General features: G+C 39.2%; 1 protein-coding gene across 6 annotated transcripts in view; it reads left to right on the top strand.

The window, feature by feature from the left end:
* Window positions 1-12,990, top strand: part of ZMYND11 (zinc finger MYND-type containing 11) — a 113,123-nt gene that overhangs the window by 34,703 nt on the left and 65,430 nt on the right. The window lies entirely within an intron of this gene.

Below are 12,990 nucleotides of genomic sequence, written 5' to 3'. Positions count from 1 at the left end.
AACAATACTGTGGTCTCTCTTTACTTCAAATTCAGGATTCCCTAGGATTTTCTTTGAACATATATCATCACTTGGACAGACACCTTTTGTATTCTGTTCATAGAGGTGGAAACAGTGAAAAACATCTAAAGATTTCATGGTGTAGAGTAGAACAAGTCATTGATCACTTCAACTGTGGGCACTCACTGGAGTCTCAGCATCACTGAAGCAAAGAAACCTTGCTCCTAAAAATAAGAGGCTGTCCTAGTCGTGCTTTATGTCATGTCATGTCATACTCTGCAAAGCAAAATGAAAAATTAAATTAAACCTTTATGAAATAGACATAAGCAGGTGAAATAGAAATAGGGGCTGAGCACATGCTAAACCATTTCAGAATGAATTTTAGCATGTAAGTGTGTCAAAAAGAAACGTGTGTGCGTCTGTAAGGAAATCACTACTGTTATGAAGTCTCCTCAAATTTAGACTTGGTTTTCTTAAATAACTCTACTTGAGAATAAAAGTTACACCCCTGTGAGAAAATAACTACTTTCTTAAGGAGTAGCTGTCTGAAATCAAGCAATCTGGTAATCCAGCTTCAAAAACTCCGTCATGAGCAAATTAAGCTCTCCATTTCCACTATGGGTTCAGTTCTGTAGGACAGAGAGCAGTTTAAGAGGATGATGAAGTGTTAGATTGTGCTTCAGGTGGTTTCTAGTGCTCAGTGAGTTAAATGCCTCATTCAGCATCAGGCGTCACAACTGGAGTTGTTCCAGGCAGTTGTTTTGGCCAGAGCCGACTCCAGGTCTTCTGCCTCAGTTGAAAGAACACCATGTGACAAAATAAGGTATTGATTGGAAAGACTGACAGAAGGTTAGCATTTTATTTCCTGCAGAATATGATGGTGTAAATCCAAGCTTCAAGTCAACAGGCTTGCCCTTTGTTGAAACACCATAATGTTATGATACTCTTGCCATTCATTTTCTTTGGGTTAGACAGGAAAGATTTCTGCAGAAATCACAACAGGAGGCTGTATTTTGTGAATGACATTTTCTGAACTTTATGTTAGCTTGATGGTAGGATGAGTTAATTTTCCTGGGCTTTAACTTCTGTTGGTAGCCACAGAGATGGCATGCTATTCAGTTATGTCCTGTACTTTCAGGAATTTCCTTCAACCTGTAGGGCTCTGTGTCAGAGCTCTAGCTCATTCATCTGCATTCAGGTTAAAGGTGTAAGATAAAGCCCCAGCCAGATGTTGGCAGTAGAATAACTGAAATAATCTGAAAAATGATGTTTTACTTCTGCTGACAAAATTATTAATCTTACTGTTTTTGTGTCTGAAGGAAATGATTGAGAAGAGAACAGTATAGTTCTGTTGCCTTTAATAAACCTCAGCCTAGGTAATGATACAGCAGGTAGAACTATTGAGTGTTCAGGAAGTAATTTCCTCCCTAAAGGGCCTTTGTAATCTGCTCTGTATCACCACCGTCATAATCTATGCTAGAAGAAACAGGTTTCAGATGCACCTGCCAGAGAAGAGGCAGAACATCATATTGCAAGTGAGAAGTACCAAAATCTGCAGAGCTGCAGAGGACTCTTTTGTCTCTGACCTGTAGCTCTAGCATATGTCAAGGATGTGCACATGAATATAATAGCAAACCATTGGTCAAAGTAATGTTTCCCATAGAAGTAATATGGAGCAGATGTAAAATACAAGAATCATGCTGATGTGAAATGGATTTTTGGTATCAAAAAAGTGCATAATTCAGTTCACCCACATGTGGTCCTGGAAAAGCCTTGAGAAGAATTCTCTACGTTACAAAATAAAGACATATTGTAAGTTGGCTTCAGGTAAGAAGATGAGAAATGAGAGCTGGAAGCTTCTAAAAGTCATAGATAATAGAAAATATATCAAAAGAGATCACACTAGAGCTCACACCAAGATCTTTGAAAGAAACAGCTCAACAAATTTGAGACTGCATAGCATGTACAGTATTGAGAAAAAAATCTATGCCAGAAAAGCACATTCGCCAACTTGCACACACACACTGTCAGCCACACCAAGAGCTGGTTAGAAAATTAAGTGGTATATTCCTCCTGTCCTCACTCCTGTCTCTTTTAAACAAGGAAGGAAATGCTAACCTACAGTGGTAGGACATAGTTGTCTTGATGTTAGATGTTACCAGGTTTGCTGAGAAACTGATGTTATCTGAAGAATGGCAGTGCAATTTCATCACCCAAACAGTTTCTGTGGAAGATCTTTATTTCTTTGAACAATTTTTTGGCTTTTAAAGTTTGTCTTTATAAACTTTGTGGTTTTGAAACCTACGTTTTTTATCATTTTTCCACATTTTATTTGTCAACTTTTGCTGCAAAGATGTAAAGGGTCATGATTATACTCAGCTGTTTTCCACTTAAGGATTTGTTTAGTTATGAATGCAGTTGTTTATTACTGTACATTGGCTTTCATGAAAACTGCCGTTCTCGCGTGTTTGTTAATTTTCCTCTAGGCAAACTTAATTCTTGTCCAGACATGAATGTTTTAGGGGAGAGTTGAGGGCAATCTGAAGTAAGAAAGTGCAAACAAAATAAATTACCTGCTTTTGAGGTATATTTAAAAAAAAGTGAATTGTTAATGTAAAAAAACCAGACCAGAATGGACCTTTGAAATGAACAGGGATTAAGGCTTCACTGAGAAATGATGAGAGACTTGGTTTGGGGCAGGATGAGAGGCAAGCTTTATTGGAATGTGTATCATTAGTGAGTTTGTGTATTGCCTGTGAAGGAGAGAGCGTATGCTCCAGATATACTTCAGAGTGTACTTTTAAGCCACATGTCTGTGCCTGACTTAGGAAATGCACTCTCTAAAAAACCAGAAGAAAACCAAGTAAGATGAGGACTTGGGGAAAGGCTTCCAGTTCTACAATATATTATTCTTTCTGTTGCTCTTGTTTCAATGAACTGTCCCGCAGCTGGGGGGCCATTGCATGAAACTTCTGGGTCTATTATTTCTGACATTTGCCTTGAATTTCAGAAGCAGGATCTGAAGCTGGGATTTTACAATTTGATCCTCTCTCTGCCTTAAAGTGTTCTTTGATGGATGCTGTAAGCTTTGGCAGTGTTTATCTTTTGCTCATCTTACCTGCATTACAGATCAATGTATTTTAATTCTGTAAGTTTGGAGTGTATTTTTGAAGGTTTCCAAAGGTGAGCTCAGGCATTTGGGGCTTGAAGGAGCTTCAGTTTGGAAACCTTAGTTGGTTAAGAATTGCACTTGCTTTCTTTATATAGTATCAGCTTTCCCTGAGGTGATCACTGACAAGAGAAAGTCTCCTCTGGGCTAACATTGCTCGTGGCGTGACTTCTGGAGAAAAGTGATTGTGCCTCCATAACCAACTTTCAAATAATTCAATATCTGAGCAGTTTTGGAAGTTGTGTAGTTGTGCTTTTATTTATAGAGAGGGAGAGGCCAGAGAGAATAGCTTTGAAAGAAACAAGTTCAGGCAGTCTCCATTTTTGTTAAGGAGCAACAAAAATTGATTCAGCTGCCTTTTGTCAATAAAAATGCAGCCTGGTGGAGGAACAGTTTTTGCAAACGTCTAAGGTTTAAGTCCTGTTGCTACCACCAGAATCACTATTTGTACTTGAAAGATACTGTCAGTTGCGTGTAGCTCAGAGAAAGAGAGGAAAACCCAGCAATTTGGAATCTTGTGTTTCACTGCAAAAAGTCAACATCAGCTCTTTGTTTAACCACATAGCATATAGCTTACATAATCTGCAATGAATTTACCTTTTATCATGATTTAGTGCTTTTCCATACATTCCTGATTCTTTCACCTAGAAAAATTATCTTATTGTTTCCTGTGAGATGGGCTTTATGTGGAATTACATTCCCTGCCAATATACCATGAAAAAATATTTATTTATTTATGTCATCATACCTTATTTATTATACCTTACTGATGGAGAAATATGTTGCATCAGTTCAGTTGAGGCTTACAGAATAACCGAGCTCCTTAGCTTTCAGACCAGAAGGGAAGATGATGATCAAAAGCTCGCTTTTGGAGAAAGAGCTACTCTTCTCATTTACATTTCTTAGCATTTTCTAAGATGTCTTCCACCTCTCAATTTTATTAGAGGGAGTTGCAAAATCAAAGTGTCATCTGTTTTGTCATCCAAACCAAAATTCCAGCCCTCACTACCAGCCTTTTTTGGCCATGATTTTTTCCCCTTTTACAACCAAGTGAGCATTGGAGCCTGTCAGGATGCATAGCTGCATTAATCATCTCTGCTCACTACAGCCAAGCGAGTGGACAGGAAGCATCTATTTACTAAGGGCTCGTCTACATGGGGAAATAGCTGAGACTGATCATTAGGCATTAACTCCTTCAGTGGATTCTCCTAGAGCATCTTCCCGTGGTTTTTCTTTAGGCTGCTTTGAGAAATACAGAATTTGGTAGTGGGTGTAGTTAAACCACAGAAAGCCTGTATTAGCATGCAGCATGCGTTCAGAACATGTTCCTGTCTCAATGTGTCGCTTAATCTTCTGTAACTGACCCTCTTCATGCTCTTAGTCTGTGGCAAATGGAAGGTAAAACATGTTAGTTCAAGCCTCTTACATCAAGGCGTGTGTGTAACTTGCTTGTGTGTTTGTGTGTCTGTGAATTCATACCAGGAAGCCAGTGTTGCTGACAGCAATTTAGGTGCTAGTATTATTTTTTATAACTCCCAAAGTAAACAAATCTGACGAAAACTCATTATTCTGCAGCCATGATAGGGAATAAGAAGTCTGTAGGATGATCTACATTGTGAATGAGACATCTATTATTTAGCGATGTAGAAGTTTGTCCTTTTGGACCATCTTTTGGATAGAAAATTTCTTCAAATGAAGATGAGTATTCTGGAGATGAACAACTTAAAAGCTGTTTAATACCAGGGTATCATCATCCTGCAAATAAGGGGCTTTGTTACTATGGCAGCTAAAGCTTATCTTCATGAGAAACTTGCATCGCTTTACAAGAACAGTGGGTTTTTTAAAAACAATTTATACTAGTGCAAGCTCCAATGCGGAATCTCTTTGTTTAGTGTAGCTTAATTTCATTAACTAAGCATTAGCCAAACCACACTTAATTGTTTTTTAATTGAAATTTTGTTCAGTCAGAAATTTTCTAAATGCATTAACAGTGTATGAATTTTCAGAGGTGGAATGGACTACAGTAGAGTAGAGAAGAGCAGGGTAGAGTAGGAAAGAAAAATCAACTCTTTCAGTTGGAAGTGACCTATAATGATCCTGTAGTGCAACTGCCTGACCAAAAAGTACTTTTTTAAGGGCATTGTCCAAATGTCTCTTAAACGCTGACAGGCTTGGAGCATCTAACACCTCTCTAAGAAGGTGTTCTGATGTTTGACCACCCTCTCAATAAATAAATACTTCCTAATGTGCAGTCCAAACTGCCCCAGTGCAGCTTTGAACCATTTTCTTATGTAAACAAAACCTCATGTGGTTCTTGATGTTCCTGTAATTTTAATTTTGGTAACTAGCTATAAAACCCATCCTATTCTCCATGTATTTAATACCTAATAAAATTGAAATATGAAGGAAAATAGTACTTATTTTAAAAGATTAATGTGGAACCTGTACATGAAACAAATATTTAGCAGAAAATATGTGCCTCAGCTTAGCTAGGTACATTCCCCAGAATAAAACATGATGGTTACCAAAAAAAAGGAGTAATGAACTGAAAGAAGTTGGTGAAGCTACATTGCTATTAACAGATTTGGCTCTTTGGTTTCAACCCTTTCGATTATATCACTTTCTTTGGCAGCTGTGTTCGTCTCCAAACTTGCTTTGCTAGATAAAGTTTTATTCGGTGATTTCTGCCAGACAGGAACAAAGGAAAATTTCCTTCCTTTTTAGGGTGGCATTTGCTATTGTCTGTGAAATTCCAGACTGGGGTTAGCTGGAAGGGCAGCAGAATAAATGATTATGTACATATATTTGTATCAGGTAGCAAAAAAAACCCACTTTGAAATTCTTTGTTAGGGGCATATGGCTATTATTCTGTCTTTCTCAGCAGCTGTTGTTGGTGTTTCATCACAGGTTTTGTTATACTTTGTTTGCACTGACTTACATTTAAGGCTTTCTTAGAAATTCTGTTTTGGGATGGCACCTCAACATTTGTGTCAAGTTCTCTCTAGCGGGGTGAGTTCATTAAACAAGAAGATCCAGGTTTGGTTTCCAAAGAAAAAGAAAGAGATTTCTGCTGTTTGTATACTGATGATTCAGAATTACCGAGCTTGAAATTCAAGTATCATGTGCCTTAGCCTCAGTGAAGGACACTTACTTAATCATTCTGAATGAAATACAATACAAATGAAGTAAATGCAGTATCAGGGATTAAAATAGGGCTTACACATATGTGTAGTAAAAGTATTCTTGAGGCCTTTAATTCTGTACTGTCCTTGGCTCTGATTTCTACAGTGGCTCATTGCCATTTTGGAATGGCATAAGGTAATAGCAAAAGCTTTCTTGTATTCTGTGTACTGAAGTTGGAAAAAAAAATTAAATTGCAGAGAGGAAGAAGCAGAACACTGCAGTTTTGTATTCATGTAGTCCTATTTTCTGTCTGTACTGCACTTGATGGAGCTGTGCAAAACCTCGCTCAAAAAGTTGCATGATGTCAAGGTTACAAACCTAGCAATCAGGAAATGCAAAAGGTGGGGTTGAGTATAACAGCACGATTATTTCACCTGCACATGTAAAATATTTAGGATAATTATGCTAATAAACACCTCTTGAATAGTCTCTGTACACCTTAATATAACAGTGTAATGAGAAGAGTTTCATTAAGGAATGACACATTCAGCATCCAAAAATCTTCTGTAGTTTAATAACTTCCAAAACGACAGCATGTCAGCATGAACTAATCTCTTAATACAAAAAGGCACGCTGAAATATTTGGTAACTTCTATTCATTTATAGTCTTAATTTTATGACTTTAATTAACAAATTTTGCCTTTTTCAGCAACAAGCCTTTGTTGTATCTTTCAGGTTCATTAACGTAGAATCATAGAATAGTTAGGGTTGGAAAGGACCTTACGATCATCTAGTTCCAACCCTTGTGCCATGGGCAGGGGCACCTCACACTAGACAATATCACCCAAGACTCCGTCCCGCCTGGCTTTGAACACTGCCAGGGATGGAGCATTTACCATTTCCTTGAGCAACCTGTTCCAGTGCCTCACCACCCTCACAGTAAAGAACTTCTTCCTTACATCTAATCTGAGCTTCCCCGGTTTAAGTTTAAACCCATTACCGCTTGTCCTATCTCTGCAGTCCCCGATGAAGAGTCCCTCTCCAGCATCTTTGTAAGCCACCTTCAGATACTGGAAGGGGGAGATCAGCATCATTGGATACCTTCCTAAGTTTCTCATTGTGAGGATGTGAAAGAGCAGTCAGCAGCTGAAAGTTTACTCCAGAGCCCTGGAAAGTCAGCAGAATGGCATTTGCTAATTTTAGTGGATTGGGATCAAGTCCAGAATAAATATCTAATGGTACCAGAACACTTGCTTATTCTTAAACTTTCAAAAATTACTTTGTATGCCAAATCTTCATTTCTGGTAACCCACAATCTTGCAAAAGAGGGTCTTCTGCTACCAGGTGCCCAGCTAATCCTGGGTTATGTTCGTAATAATATATGCTCAGGAAGACAAGTGGATGATAAGCAAAATGTGGGATTAACTCTTGGCCAAAAGCTTTATCCTCACCCTTGCATCTAGTCCCCACATTTTTTGATCACTAGATCTGGAAGGCAGACCTGAAGTTAAACTTTCTCTTGTTTTTTCCCCCTTTGAGTGACCTTTATTGCTGCCCAGTATAAGCATTTTCACGTGCACCTTCCATATGTAAAAATAGGATAGTTATCACTGTTGCTCTCAGTTGTTGTAGGAGGGGAACACTGAAAAGTTTACCCTCCCACTAAACTAGTGATGAAAGATAGGTTTAAACAGAAGTTTAAATTGTAAGCTATAAACTTGCAGAACTTCAGACTACAACAAAGACCTGTATAAAGTTCAGGCACCCAAGCTCAACATCAACTTGCAAATTTGTAATCTGGATTTTAATAGGAAACTCCTGTTTAATATAAGAACAAAACATTAAACATTTGGAACTGCTTGTACTGCTTATATATACAGTTTTATGCTTACTATAAAAAGTTGCACTTTAAGAAGTACTGGAGCCCATATTATAATGTGTGTATAAATATGAAGCTCAGTCTATGTCCAAGTTTCCTAACTGCCCAAACTCAGCCAGCCTCACAGCATGAAAGCCACAAAAACTAAGGCTGAGCTTAGCTTCTTCCTCCTGTTGAGCCTGAAATCTTTTCAGGGTGTAGTGTGAAAGAAATAATAGCAAGCCCCAGGGATTCAGGGCTGAAAGGCAGAAACTAGCAGCTGAGCAGTGGCAAGGATCAACTTCTTAAACTGTCTTTCCATTGCAATTAACTGCATACCAAATCTCAGCCAAATGGTGGCTAATAGCAGGGATGAAGTTTAACCTGTTCGACTTCGCACTGAAAGGGATGAGCGCCACAGGTAGCCTCACAGTGAAGTACGAACAGAAGATTTAACAAGCTACTACTTGTCAGTTCTTAATTAGCAGCTCCCATCAGAGCAGCAGCACCCAACTGCAGTACCGTCTGCTTCAGTGCAAAGTCCAATTCATTAGTTAAATTTTCAGAAGCATTGTATTTTCCTTGGATGATGGTATTTAGCAACTAAAGTATGGCAAGATTTGACTACCTTTCACTTGTTACTGTCTGTAGCGAGAGTTTCTAGCTAAACTTAGTACCTGATAGTATCTGCTAAATTGGATGTAAGCAGCAGGTCAAGAGGTTCCTTGGGCTGAATTCCTAGACATGCTGCAAGGTGATTTTTGTTTATTTTGACTTGGAGTGCAGATTTCCATATTCACTTCTACTGCAACAGAGAGCTGTGCAGTACTTGATTTGGCCAAGTGTGTGTCTGTCAACTAGCAGCCTTGCTGTTTTGACAGTAAGTCTGTTTTGCCACTGCTGTAGCATTGCCACCTCATGGCAATGCATGCATTGCTAAGGCCTTTGAGAAGATAAGCCATGCTGTGTGTATTCATAAGATAAAGGGCAGTTTGTTGAGCCTGCCTGTAAGAAATGTGGGTAACATTTAGCTCTCGAGGAAAGTTGTGTACAATAAAGTGGTATATTTTTCAAAATGTTGTACATAGGAAATTCAAGGGAAACTTAAAATATAAAGTGTAATAAAACCTCACTCAGATTGCAGTGAGGAACAGTTAGAAAGTTGAAAATTGAGAAGATAAATCATTTTCTTTGGGCCCAGTGTAAGTGAGCGTGTGATGGAAGTGTGTGAGCTGGCATGTCAGCCACACAAACCTCTCTTTGTTAGGGGAACTCTTCTTATATTCTGCAGGTCCCATGGATGTCTACAAACCTAAGTCACGTCCTACAGATATAAAATCTTTGATTTTTAGCCATCTTTTGTTTGCCAACCTTTCTTCAAGAAGCCACATCCTGCCATAAACTTGCTAGCAGAACATGACAGAAATGGCATGAAGCAAACAATTTTGTATGGACAGGGGATACTGTAGCTTAACGTGCATGGTGGCTGTCAAATCACAACTGGGAAATTAATGTTTGCTTCAGTTTTTAGGTTTTTTTTTTCAGGATGTTGAAATAAATGCTATAACGAAAGAGGGGGATGGGAAACATCTTCAGGCATTTATATGTAAATGTACATTTCAGTATTGTGGTTTTAATGGTTCTCTGGAGTTCTAACTTCTTTAAAACACTGCATGGGTGAATCAGCCTCTTGGTATTTAACCTCTAAGCCATAGATTCTTATACATACACACATGCACTGGCTGTTTATGCCTGTTCTCTTGCGTTTGTGTGCGTGTGCACCCACACATAAGCAAATAATCAGAAGTGATAAATATAAATTTAAGAATCTGTCTCCCATTAAGCTTTAAACTGTTATTTGCTTGAGTAAGTTGTGCATGTTGAAGCACTGGGAGCATTTTCTGTTGCTTGGAAGTAGCCCTCCAAAGCATTTAATGATTGATTAACAGTCTGATACAAGTTATCTGTAAGATTTTATGATAATATAGAAAACTGCTTATAATTTTGGAGGAATGCAGGGGGGTAGACTGTTGTGGTTAGTTTTATGGGGGAGGAAGAGTGACTGCAATGAACAACAAGAAATGTGCCACAATCTTTTAATCTTTTTCTTTCATGCAAAAAAGCTCTCTATTTCTTCTACACCATGCAATTAAAAGATTAAAATAATGGTAAAGCGGTCTAGGCTTTTTGGAAAAATATATCTATTTTTCTATTTTGGGGAGTGTGGTGTATATTATATGCTATTTCAATAGGGGAGTGTTGACTCCTGAGTTTAACAAAAGTGCCCTTAAGTAGTAAACGAAAGCTATCAAAATGAAGCATGCATTTTTTGAAGGCAGAGTGCCTGGTTATATTACTGTATCTTACAGAAAAAAGAAAGGAATGGAGCAGAACACATGTGATTGCTGTGTCTCACGTGTCAGAATTCTTACTGCTTTTAGTTCCAGACAGACAGGGAGAAGAGCCATGGCTGTGCCTGTGTAAGCAGTGGAGAGCAGGACCAGCCAGGAGGGAGTAGTTCAGGTGGGCGTCAGTGCTAGCTGTGCTGTGGGGTCCAGTCTGGTCTCATGGAGTGACCTCCCCTCAGTGGCCGGGGCCTCAGAGGTGCGTGCTTGTGCTGTGGGTTGGAGTTAGCCATGACACAGGGCATAGCTTTTGCGTGCTCCAAGCCAGCAAGGAGCGATAAGGATGGGGCGGGAGTAGTCGGGAAATTTGTTCCAAAAGTGCACTCTAAAGGAAGCATGGAGCCCATAGCACCTCTGCAGGGGAGAGGGCCTCCTCTGCCCGCTGGCACCCATCTTAGGTGCAGCTCTGCAACCACAGAGCTTCAGGAACTCGTAATTACAGCAGTCCTTCACTCTCCCTCTCCCTGTCTGGGACGTGGGCTTCTTGTCCTGCCCTGGAGACATGAGAGGGAATTCCTTAGCCTTGAAGGTCAGCCTTTCCTTCAGCTGCGCAACAGGGACATGGGGCCACGCTGTGGCAGCAGATGGGTTCTCCAAGGCCCTGCCCTGTGCTGGGGCCCTTAGGCCCAGGCGTCGAAGGAGTGTGAGAGAAAGCCACCTCCTTTCCCCTCTGGCAGGCACGCTGAGTGTGGCTCTCACACGGGCAGCCATATGCCAGGCTGCCAAAAATAACGGTTATTTTTAAAGTAGCGGGCATAACAGGACCCTCTTTGTTCATTGCAGAATAAACTGAGAACTGCTCTGTTGTTTCACACTGATAGCAGGGTTGAGAAGGATGAGTGTTTCCTCCTTGATCCTCACATGCGGACATGATACTGCGTAAGAGGCTCCGTGTCTGGCCTGTGGACCGCCATATCAGCTAACAGCTTTTAAAGCAGATAGTTTATAGAGAGCTGGAACAAAAAAAATTATTTCATTTTCAGTCAGTTATTTGTTAGGAAGGGAGTTTTATGCTAATATAACAGGTCTGTAAAGATTGTCCTTTCTTGCGTTAGTATCTAACCTGTTTTTGTATTTTACATGTCTTTTCCTTAAGAATTAAATTCTACAAATAATCTTATGTTTCTCTTACAAATTAGGAGGGGGTTTTTTGCTTGTAATGGCCTTATGTTCTGTGAAATGAATGCAGAGGAGCTCACAGGGATGTGGTGTCTTTTCTCACTATTCCAAATATAAGCTTTCTTTCTCTGAACCGTTCTCAGGTGATGCTATCTACTGGCTGTCACTCTTAGCTGTATGTCTGTCATATTCCCTCTTATCATTCCCTCAAAAATGTACTCTTGGCCTTTCTTTTCTGGGAGATCCATCCAGTTGCCCTTGCTTTAAATCCCAGCGGGAAGAGATTTCTAAAGCAGAAATGTGAGGTCGATGTGTGGCCACACTCTGTCTCCACTAGCGCTGCTCTGTTCTGCCCTTCCCTGCTATCTCCAGCAGCCAGAGGTGCCTCACGCACCTGGATGTGCACATTTCACTTCACATAATCTTTTTTTTTTAATTTTTCTTTTCTTTTTTCTTTCTTTTTTTCTTTTTTCTTTTTTCTTTTTTTTAATGGGCTACATAATGTTAAGTATAATGCTCTTAAATCATTTCTCTCCTTAACAATAGAAAGTTGTGCTTCATTTCATTACACCTGTAGAGTGAGCATTGCAGAGCTAATATCAGTTCTGAAACTTGACAGCCCTCTGACAAGTACCCATAGGTCCCATTAACTTGAAAATTACATTGCTGCAACTAATGGATTAGTCAAATCTGCTTAATTTTTGCGAATTTGAGAGGAGAATTTTAATACTTAAATTCCCATCTTTAGCATTGCACAGATGGTATATTTTTTTTGCATTTTTTATATTATTTTGTGTTACTAAGGTTAATATTCTGCTAGCTGCAGATATCCACGTGCGTACCACGTAGTTCATCCTGAGGACAGGGCTCTAAAGTAAATTACAGACCTTGGTAGCAGTCATAAATCAGTCATTTTTTTCATTGAGAAAGTGGTGGCACTGGAAGAAAGTTATGTAGTGATCAAAATGCGTCGTTAAGCTTTTAAAAAGGGATTCTGTGCCTGTAGTAGAGCTGTAGGCGATTTATGGCTTATCTGTACTCATTGCCTCAAGCTTTTGGAAAATTTGTAAACAAAGCCAGATGCTCATTATGTTCCCGTTCAGGGTTGGTTAGATGGGTAAATGCCATCAGAAGCACTTTGGTCCTGTTAGGGTTTAGCATGTTACAGCAAATGGAATTGCTCCAAAATATTTTTTTAAATATTTGTCATCCATGAAAATATACTTCTAGTGCCTGCTCATAGAATGGATTTTTTAAATAGTTGCAAGTTATACAAATGTGAAAATAATACTCTGAGAACTATATTGTATAATAAA

The sequence above is a fragment of the Psittacula echo genome (assembly GCF_963264785.1).
Source record: "Psittacula echo genome assembly, chromosome: 2".
Lineage (NCBI taxonomy): Eukaryota > Metazoa > Chordata > Aves > Psittaciformes > Psittacidae > Psittacula > Psittacula echo.
The sequence above is the reverse complement of the archived record's forward strand: the minus strand, read 5'-3'. Positions and strand labels throughout refer to the sequence as shown.